We start from the raw sequence: 11701 nt of genomic DNA on the forward strand, positions 1-11701 counted from the left end.
ATAAAATCTAAACTTGAAAAAAAAGTTATATTTCCGTCCATGAATCATAAAACTATAAATAGAGTAATCTTTAAATCCATGCATAAAATCATAAAAATCATTCATAAATAATAAGATAAAAACCCACACAATTTATTGAAAATAAAAATTAAAACTCCGCAAGATTAAAAAAATTTTAAAAAACTAGTAAGGTTGGGTCGGTGAACTCTTCACCCATTTTCATGTATGACTCAAGTTAAACTAGATGAATTTTATCTGCTTTTGAATCAAATTAGATAAAAATTCGATCAAAAAAATCGAATGATAATGGATACTTGAGCCCTTGAGGGATATTATCATACAACTACTAGTTTGCACCTTTAGCCATGGACGACAATGGATATTAACAACTCAGGTTTTTGCTATATTTATACCTAATCACCCTATATATATATAGGATGATGTCAACCTTGTGATCATGTGATCACGCAATCCACAACAAGATTGACAACTAGTCATAGAATGTCAAAACAAGTGTGATAGAAGTGTGACACAAAGAAAACCTGTCTTAAGACACTAACACTATTGAAATAAGAACCTCCACCCTACGAATACCATTTCATGAATGAGAAATATAAGGAAACACCACAAAATAGTTAATTTTTTATAAGTCAATTTAGGTTGTTAGAGAAGTAAAGAATGTGAGAATCTCTCTTACACAAGCTGAATAAATTCGACAGCAATAAATAATATTATCAAGTCTTAATATTTTTTTCCTTACAAAGAGTATTTATAATCTTGAAAATAAAACTCAACACTAATTGATCGGACATGTACTCAATTTAAATAAAGCACAAACTAATTAAAAGTAAGGTTTAAAAATAATAAAATAAACAAAACAATAGCATTAAACTACTTTCTTGCTTATGATGGTAAACAAATATCCAAGATAAATAATTGTTGAAGAATCCTTGCTGAACAATTAATTTTTGACCAATTAATTTTTCTTGTTTGATATGAAATCTTTATAAAATACATAACTTAAAGGATGCCACATAAGTTCCTGATCACATTAAGGACTCATTGTAGTGAATGGAATTCATAATTTTTTAGAAAAAAATGTCTTTTTTATTTTCGTAATTTGCTGACAGATTTTAAACTCAACTTTAAACATGTCGTTCTCTCTTGTCCGTATGAATTAGTGGGCCTATCTTATATCATTAGAAAAGTACATATGTTTAATTTCTAACCCAATCAGAATAACATCCAAAATACTCTTGTAGCTTTCTATATGACCCATAAATTAGACAAAGGTCCAAACTGATAGATTTGACATGATTCGTTCAATAAATTTAACCCTTTGAAATAATCTCTTACCAAAATCTGAATTACTTGGAATTTTAACCCCATGTATGGTAGCATGTCTAAAAACATTTGTAAAAATTAAGTCTGATTCAATAATCAAAATGAAAGTAATGCTTGATAATGTAAAATTGGATAATGTAAAATTTTATGCCAAAATCTAAATGTGACCTTGCTTGGATTATATCATTGTATTTCTCTTTAAGATAATTTATCCTTAAATCACCAATAGTTATAATGGACAATTATTTAGTCTCCTTTTGAAGCCTTTGGATCTCTCTTTTTGCTCGCACTTACCACCACCAACATTATATGAAAGCAATAACTGATAATAATTTATAATCAAATTGAAAGTAATGCTTGATGATGTAAAAGTGGAAAGTATAAAATTTTACGCCAAAATCCAAATGTGATCTTGTTTGGATTATATCATTCTATTTCTCTTTTAAGATAATTTATCCTTGAATCACCAATAGTTATAATGGACAATTATTTAGCCTCTTTTTGAAGCCTTTGGAGCTATCTTCTTGCTCGCACTTACCACCACCAACATTATATTAAAGCAATAACCGATAATAATTTTAGATCTGCATGCCTTGCCACTTCCTTATATTTTTGCATAGTAACCATGGCCTTACATGTTGTATTACCATTTCAGCTTCACTTTTCTTTTTCAATTTTAATTGGTCTTCATAAACCTATCTAGGTGACAATGATACAAATGTGTATGTTCTTATATCCTTCTCAAGAGAATACTTATTTTTAAATCCATTATACTTGGCTTTCCTATTAGATTGCAAGGGTCCCCCCAATAAGACGTGACTTGTACGCATTGAAACCACATCACACAAAACTTTATCAACATCCATCTTAATTGAAAACTAAATTAAGACATGCCTAGTCACTTTCATCTTATTACAATCATTCAACAATTGCAATCTATAAAGTTTATTATGCTTAATCATACATAAGTTTAGTTTACTAACAAGGGTAGTACTAGCTACATTAGCACAACTTTCACGATCTATAATCAAACCATACACCTTGTTTTGTACATATAAACACATATGAAAGATGTTCTCCCTCAAGTTGAAAGTTCCACCTTGGCCGAAACTAACATTCTTTAGCTTTGATTCTTCCCAAATTGATCTCTATTATCCATGAATTCAAAGTCATGGTCATCATCATCTACATCTGCATTTTCATCCATAAAATTAACAAAGTCAGTTTTAATATTTTATACAACCCTACAAATAGGGTTCCCTCACCGATTAACCCCTATTCTCAATCCATTCATCTCATTATTTATAGTCTTATCGAAGCCATCTCATCTTTCAGGTCTTTCATCACCTTAGTTAAAAGCTCAAGTTATTAGGCGAAAGCTTACATTTGAAAGGATTTATCTACTTTCGGTGTCGCGGACTCGTGATTTTCAAACATCTTAAAATCTGCAAAAATTGATTACTAGCAAGAAAAATATATCCTCACAACTCTCGTGTTTCACACAATTTAAGGCTTTTCACTCAATTGTTTTCGCTATGTCTTTTACTTCTTGGCTCACCTTTTTGTGATTCTTTCGGAAGTGGAAATCAATGAATCATAGTCACTGGCTATCGTAACACAATCCAATTATATATAAAATGACTTAAGAATAATTAAGATAATGAAAACAAGAAAAACAAAACTACAATTATAATTTTATGAGTAGCAAAGCGAATTCGTACGAAAATATGGACAATACGAAAACTCAAAATAAAATAAAAGAAATAAATTAATGAAAATAGTTATTTGACTCCTGAAAACACAAATATAACAAAAATAAACTGAATAGGTTGAAACAAATATTAGTAAACACATTTTTGTAACTTGACGCATATCTGACACGTTACGCAATTTTAAACATCATCATTGAAACCCAAACCAAATGATATTGGAACAACCTTAAATTTTATATGTAGTACCCTTGTACTTAATAAACAATAAATCTCAATTTATAGATCATTCTATTATGCCTAGCTATCGAAAACCTGTATATGATCAATTTGCGGTGGAATTTAACTCATAATCGAAGCTCCAATCAAACGATATAAAAAAGAGTTCAAATTTAATATATAATGCAATTTCACCCCAAATAACTAGCACATTAAATTTTAATTGATTTCAAGATGGTTTGATTTGGTTTCTCTATTATTTGTGTTTTCATGACAGAATTGAAACTAGCTTGAATAACATCTATTTTTTTAATAAAAGAATAGTGTAAATAATAAATTAATAATTTTGTCTCATATTTTATAGGTTAACCTAGTTGAGTAAGGTTTTTTTTTTCTTTTTTTTTGTAATTTACTTTCTTTCAATTTCATCATTTTCCATTTAAGTTGATTGAGAATTAAGATTTATAATTTATTCTGGTTTGGTTTCTATTATATTATTCTAGTCTTATGACCCAAGTTAAGTGTTTGGTTGGTTAAATTGGGTTGACTCAAAGTTTTTTTTAATCTTTTTTAATTATTTTTTCAATTTCTTCCTTCAACGTTGAATTAATTAGGAAATGAGCTTCATAATTTATTTTGATTTGTTTTTTTATTGGGTTATTTCAGTCTCATGATCCAGGTTTGGTAGGTTAACTCGGGTTGAAACAAGTTTTTTTTAAAAAAAATTCATTATTCAATATTGAGTTGATTGAAAATTGAGCATTAATATGTTTTTTTTTATTTTCTTTCTATGAGGTTTTCATGATCTCATGGCCCGGGTCATGAATTTTACATGTTGACCTGAGTTGATCTAATATGTTGTTATCTCAATTTTTTTTATATAAAAATGTCATTTAAAATTTTTTTTTAAGTTAAACTATTTTTTTTTCTAGTTGCCTAGGTTTTGTTTGAACTTGTCAAGATAACCTAGACATATCATATCAATCTTTAAAAGGTTTAATTTTCTTTTCTTTCTTGAAAACATGTTATTAATGCTAATATTATCCGAAGCATAATGCTGGTAAATTTTCTTCACAAAAGATAATTCTATCCATGAGCCATTGAAATAGATGAAACTAGTAGTATAAGGTAATTCAATTATCCAAAAGAGGTTAGAAGGCAGTTTCATCATTCCAGATCTTAAAAATTAGAAAAAGTGTGCCATTAGATAAAGATTTTTGATAAAAGAGTACGTGAATAAGGACTCCTAATAAAGAATGACATATATAATAAATTAAGAATTCTGCATAAAAGTCTATTTTTTTTCTTTATTATGGGTTAGGACCATGGTAGCTTAACAAATTAGTCAGAGTTTTATTCAAGTTGTTCTTAAAGTAATAACCATTACTAACTAGTATTTGACTAGATCATTTTCCTTGTTTATACCGCGTGTCAGATTATTTTTTTAACGTAAAAAAATTCAAATGTTGCTAATAAATTTTTTTATAAAAAAAATATTTAAATTGTGTAGAGGTTGATCCGATATATCCTGGTTAACTTGATAAATCCAAAACAACCCAAACTAACATTACAAAATGTAATTTGACTAAAAAGATTTTCAAGGCAACATCTTTTTTTAAAAATAAAAATGAGGCAGAAATGTATGGATCAACCTAATCAACCTATGTTAACCTGCTAAATCCGTGACCCGAATCATAGAATCGAGATAACTCTATAAAAGTAAATTGAAGCAATTAATGAAACTCAATTCCCAATTAATCCAATGTTAAAAGATAAATTGAAAAAAACAATCAATGAAAAAAAAGACCAAAAAATACATAACTCGATTCAATCCAAGTTAATCTACCAAACTCATAACTCGGTTCATATGATTAGGATAACTTCATAGAAAGTACATCAAAACAAATTATGAAATTTAATTCCTAGCAAACTTAACATTAAAAGATGAAATTAAAAAAATATCAATTAAATAAAAGGCACAAAAATACCCTAGTTAACCTAGGTTAACTTACCAAACCCGTAACAGAGGTAATGAGACCCAAATAACCTTATAAAAAGCAAATTAAAAAAATTATGAAACGTAATTCCAAATCAATCAAATGTTGAAAAATGAATTTAAGAAAAAAAATCAACTAAAACATGACAAAACAAATCTGAGTTAACCCACAAAACTTATAATCTAGGTCATGAGACCGGGATACGCAAACCCATTAAAGGATAAATTGAAAAAAAACCTTAAAATAAAAAAAAATTAAAAGCAATTAATACATGTTAATATTTCATCTCTGCAACAAGATTTTTGTTTTTTGTTTTTAATTTCTTTTTGCATAATTATGATAATATATTAAAAAATTATTATATAATGTTTTGATTATGTAAGCATAATAAACAATTGTACATGAAGGATTTTAGATATAGCATTTTATAAACCTATCTATATATTGACTTTGATTTTAATCATACATACCAATCTTGTCGTTTTTTTAGTTGATCTAGTATACGTGGAGATCAATACATACTCCAAAAATCAATCAGAAAAAAAAAACCTTAGTTTCAATTAATATATAAATTAATCTAATAATATCCCTTATAGTTGAAAAAAAGGTTAATCTTGCATATGTGATTATTTAATCTTAATAACTTATCTCTACAAACCACTTATTAATGTGATATGAGACTATTTGCCTGGCCCGGTCTCGATTGAGTTTCTCTGTGACGTATCTTTGTTTGTCTGATTAAGCTCATTTACGAAAATACCTTAAGCATCAATTTCAACATAGATGTGGTGAGATCCCTCCTACTATATATGAAATATCATCCAATTAGTGGCGTATTCAATTAATTTAATTAAGCGATAAATTAGATGAAGATTATATATATAATATCATGGAAGAAATACCTTGATTTGGGTGTTTGAGAGTATTACTGCTGTTGTTTTCTAAAGTGGTTTTTACTTGGAAATATATTAAAATATTATATTTTTTATTTTTTAAAAATTATCTTTGACATTAGCGCATTAAAAATAATATGAAAATATTAAAAAATATTAATTTTAAAAAATAAATAAATTTAATTTTTTTAAAAATATAAAAATAAACAGAAATTAATCCCTCGACTAATCTCTTCTCAAAGGACAAAACACACAGGCGATGCCCGTGTAGATTAATTGTGTAGGGAAGATTTAAGAAGCCCACTCTTGAGAACTCGTCCCCTCTATTTCATTATCATTAATATTGGAACCAAAAAACCCCCCGATCGATCCAACCAGCTTTTTTTGTTTTTCTTTTCTTTTTAATAGCAATAAGTAAACTACAAATAAATCACTATTTTCATATCATATTCATAAAAACAGCAAACTATTACTTGAGAAATAATAATTAACAGTAATACTAATAATGTAAGATATATAGCCTTTCAAGCAACGACTATGACCGATAAAAAAAACCGCTAGACTGATTGCATCTCATGCACGTACACAGATGCTTTTTAATCACAATGAATCAAAAAGAAAATGCGCAACGTAGCTGACTTACTATTAAAAGCTTGGAATTAAAAGGTTTGTTTTTTCTGTGATTTTATATTTGAATTTTATAATTGTTAATATGATGGTTATTATAAGCTAACATGGTTGTTAACTTCAAGACTCGTAAAATTAGTCGAGATATGTACAAACTTGCCCGTATATCTATATTAATTAAAGAAAAAAAAAGGGCCATATATAGTACCAAATTTGTATCCTAGCTAGGTGAAAAATGGGAGACTGTTACGGATATAATGATAACTGGAAATGCATGAAACGAAAAAAGAATTAAGAAGTTTTTCAAAAAGAAAACTGAAAAAAGAAACGGATGAGAAAGAAAATCAGACAATAAAATAATAAGCTCGAAACGAATCATTTTAATTTAAAAAACAAATAATTTTGAGAGAGTAGATATGGACGAACTAACCAGAAACAGAGGAGGAGGTAGGTTAGGGGGTAGGTGGCCAGCTAATTTCTTGAGGGTAAAAAAAAAAAAACGGGGGGGAAGCGGGGAAGAGGTTAACAACATGACTAGCCATGCATGCACTCACTATACGCTGTGCATTTAGCAGGATACACACGCTAGCGTAGTGCCGTTCGTTGTCACGAAGTATTTTTTGAAATAAAATAAAGATTCTAAAGGAAAAATTAATTTTTTTCATTTATGTGATATTTTTACAATAATTTTTTTTTATTACCAACATTTTTTATTGAATAAAACTAATAAAAATATTCGTAAAAATCCTAATGATTTGAATTGAAGAGGGAGTTTTTAATTTTTTAATCAAAATATCCTTTTTTTATTCATGTTTTTCTATTTTTTATTTTGACAAAAGCATTTTTTTATTAGAAAATTTGTTTTAAAATAAAAATTAATTTGTTATGATAGTGAAAATAAGTTTCAATAAAACAAACCATACATCAATCATTTTTACATGAATAAATCTAATAATATAAACTTGAAAGACTTATATAAAGAATTTATAATAAAAAATAGATATTTTTTATTATTAAATATTAATAAGATTATTTTTTAAAATTTAGCATACCAATTTAATATATAATTATTTATATATTAATTGCTAAAAAGCTCTAATCTTCTTGAAAACTTTTGATACAATTGGATAATTTTCTAAATATCATTTTAATAAATTTATTCTAAAATTAAAAAAGAAGTTAAGGGTTATTTAACAAAAATATCATGCAAGCCTAAGACTAGGCCTAGAAGGAGGGCTTTACGCGCCTAACCTTAAAAAAGAAGCCCCAGTAAGCATGAGCTTGGAAGGCTAGGTGTAAACCCCGGAAAAAAAAATTATTTAAATTAAAAATTAACTATATGAGAAATAAAAATGAGAAAATTCATGTATATGGTTAAATAAAAGACAGGAATTTAGAAATTTTTGAATATAATTTTTAGGCAAAATAATTCAAGATATTATAATAAGTCAGTAATGTTGATGGTTGGATTTAATTGAAGAGAATAATATACTTAAAGGAAATGAGGCTTAAATGTAAATAAGAGAAATTATAGAGTATAAATACTCTTTCCTCACCAAAAATCTACAAGAATCATAAGGAGAGAAAATAGAGAGTTTTATACCCATTCTTGCAAAATCAAGAGAGAAATACTAAAACTTCAAGAACTCATCCAAGATTAAGGATTTATAGATGGGATAAACACTTGTGAGCAAGGGATTAACAAGAAATTAAACAAAAAGAAAAGAAAGGAGGGAGTTAAAAATCTTTAACTGATTGAAGATCAAAATCTTAATTCGCATTGGGTAAGGTGTTCTAAACATGATCTTAAAAATTCATTTCAAATTCGATAATGAATTGATGTCTTGATATTGAATTATAGGTTAAAGTTCTTAGACATAAATTGGGGAAAAAGTACGTATTGTTAAAATTAAGTTAATTCATGTGTGGTATGTAGTTTATGAAAGTATTGTGTGAAGGGAAGGGGGTGACAAATCTGGACAGACTTGTCTCCTAACTTTCGGTGAGATTTCGGGTAGGAGGATGAGGGAATTATGATTGGGTTCCTTCATAGAAATTGTAGATTTGGATGTTAGCTAACAAAGAAAACTGGTCTTCCTCAATTTGGAGATGTAGAACTCTAGTTATGGGTTACCAACCGAGACTGAGTCATGACTGATTATGTAGGGCAGTAGGACGGATTAGTGATGAGCAATTTTGACTATTTTGAGGCAGAATTGGGTTCTCCTTCCCTCAGAGAACTTGTAGCCTCGTGTCTTAGCTTTCCAACGAGATCAGTCTCACTTAAAATGGAGTTGTAGAACTCTAGATATAGTTAAAAATCTGATGAGTGTTCAGATAGCAACAATTGGACAATAACAGTTCAAATGTCTAGACAGCAACAGTTGGACAGTTGATTAGTACTTAAAAGTGTATTTTTATCAAGGTTTTATATCATCATTTTGCACTTGAAGTATTAATAACTCCTCAACTAGAGCATGTTTTATAATAACATGTATAATAATATAAGATACCTTTAATTTATGGTAAATATTCATCTTAAATGCAGGCCTATCACATAAATCAAAGAATTGGTTGATGAGTTTAACTACTGAAATTGAGAAGACAAAGAGAGAGTTAAGCTTATAAAAGAGATGCTGGTTCAATCCAAACTGGAACATCATTCGGTTATTAGATCATAACTGGAGCTATAGAACTTAGATTTAGGTCTGGTTTATATGTATGGAAAGCTAAGACATAGGGCTAAGACTTTCATAAGGAGTCCAAGATTTAAAAGTGACATTTTCGAGTTCAAATGGTAACAATAACAGAGAAGTCGCTGGATAAATGACATATTGTCTTCTTATACAATTTTTAACCATTTCTAATGGCTAAAAAAATCAAGGTTTGAGTTTTTGGATGGAAAAATCTCAAATTTCAACTTGTTTTAGGACCCGTTTATTTACGCGATAGCGTTCACGTTTCTTAAAAAACGCACTAATTAGTCGTTTGGTTACAGATTGTTAAAAATAAAAAACATGGGTCCCACCATTTATATGCGGCAGGACCTTGATTTTTAAGAAGCAGGGAATTCGTGCTTTTCGCACACTGTTCCGGTTGGACCAGTTTCGACCGAACTGGGTCCGGTTCAAAGCTCAACATGCATTGAACCGAGTTCGACCCAGTAAAATAAAAAATAAAAATTATTTTTAAATTTTTAATTGTGTTTTATTCGAAAAACTAGTGTGTAACATTATTTAATGACACTACGTAAATTAGACAGAGATTACTTGATGACGTAGCATTTGCAGAATTTGATCGCAATTCCAATTTTGGTCCTAATTATATTTTACCTTATGTTGTCGCGCGCTTAAAAAACCAAAAAAACTGTAATCCTTGTCAGATATATTTCATACGTGATGAAATTATAGATAGTTTAATGGAACAATGAAAAATATTTTATATAAAGTATTATTTATTTCATGATATAATAACAATAGTTAAATCTACAATATTTAAATTAAAAACCATAAATATTAATATATATTTTTTAAAATTATTTTATAACCTCAATTTCAAAAGCGTTATTAACCAAACACATTAAACTACTTTTTGTTCAACATCAATTTCAACCATAGTTTTAACTAAACATACATAAATACCAAATCAACCTTAAAAGCACTTTTTATAAAACAACTTTTTTAAAACCACAACCATAACAACTACTATAATACCAAACACAAACCTATATAGAGCCATTTTCAAGCTTAAAACACCATTTATTTAGTTGAAAAAACATAAATCAAACCAAATCAAATCATAATTCATAGGTTCTAATCTCTTTTTTTTTTTGCCATGTTTAAAGGGAAAAACCATTTATATTGAACTTCCCTGGTTAAAACATACTTATTAACACCAAGATCAACTTTTCTGTGGTTGGAATATTGTCAACCAGACACTTTTTCCCTCCTCAATGTTTTTAAGTGATTTTCTCTCTCTTCTCTTAAATTTTAGAAAATGAAATGTGATAAAAATAAAGTTTGAGATCACAATATAAAAAGCTAAGAACTCACACCGTTTTTTTTTTACCTGCTAAAAAGCCAAGAACAATATTTTTATCTCATGTCTCATGCTGTAAATAATCTTCAATCTACCATAAAAAGGTAACTCATGTACCCTTTAGTATTGCTGCAAAAAGGAGACCAAAAACCACACCATTTTGTCTTTTTTGCAGTTGCAAGTTTTGTACAATCAAACCACAAAAAACATAGTCCTTCATCCTATTTTATGTTGTTAGACCAAGCTAAAAACATCCTTATTTGTCCTTCAAAACCAACTGCACCAACACCTTGAAAGACAAACATTTTTAGATGCAAACAAAATATAAAGACAATTAGAAAAGAGAGCTAGATGGTGAGGATCAATTCTACAAAGTTAATGGCTAACATTGCATGGTGAAGAAAAGGTTCTCGATCATTCTTTAAGCTTATAAAAGAGTGGTTTCATTAAACAGAAAAGGAGGAACAAAGGAAAACAAGGCAGAAAAAGAAAGAGAAATGATATACACTAAGGGATGTTTGGTTTGAAAGAGACAGTCTAGCTATTCAATTTTTGGATCATAACTGGAGCTGAACACCTTGTTTTTATGTGTGAATTAGCTTTTTGAAAAGATAAGATGTAGAACTAAAACCTTTATGAAGAATATAAAACCTATTTTTGTAGTTTTGAAGTTTAAAACATAGCACAAACGAAGAAGTACGAATCTATCTAGAAGCTCACCGACCTTGTTTTGGTTTTTAGCCTATATATAGAGTTAAAGAAGTTAGAATAAAGTAAGATTAGGTGATATGGAAATCTAAGAATGAGATATAAAACTGTTGGGAAAGACCCAACTTTAAATTGTGTCATTTTAAAGCTTCAAACTTAGAAGTAT

The sequence above is a fragment of the Populus nigra genome, chromosome 8 (assembly GCF_951802175.1).
Source record: "Populus nigra chromosome 8, ddPopNigr1.1, whole genome shotgun sequence".
In the NCBI taxonomy this organism is placed as follows: Eukaryota; Viridiplantae; Streptophyta; class Magnoliopsida; order Malpighiales; family Salicaceae; genus Populus; species Populus nigra.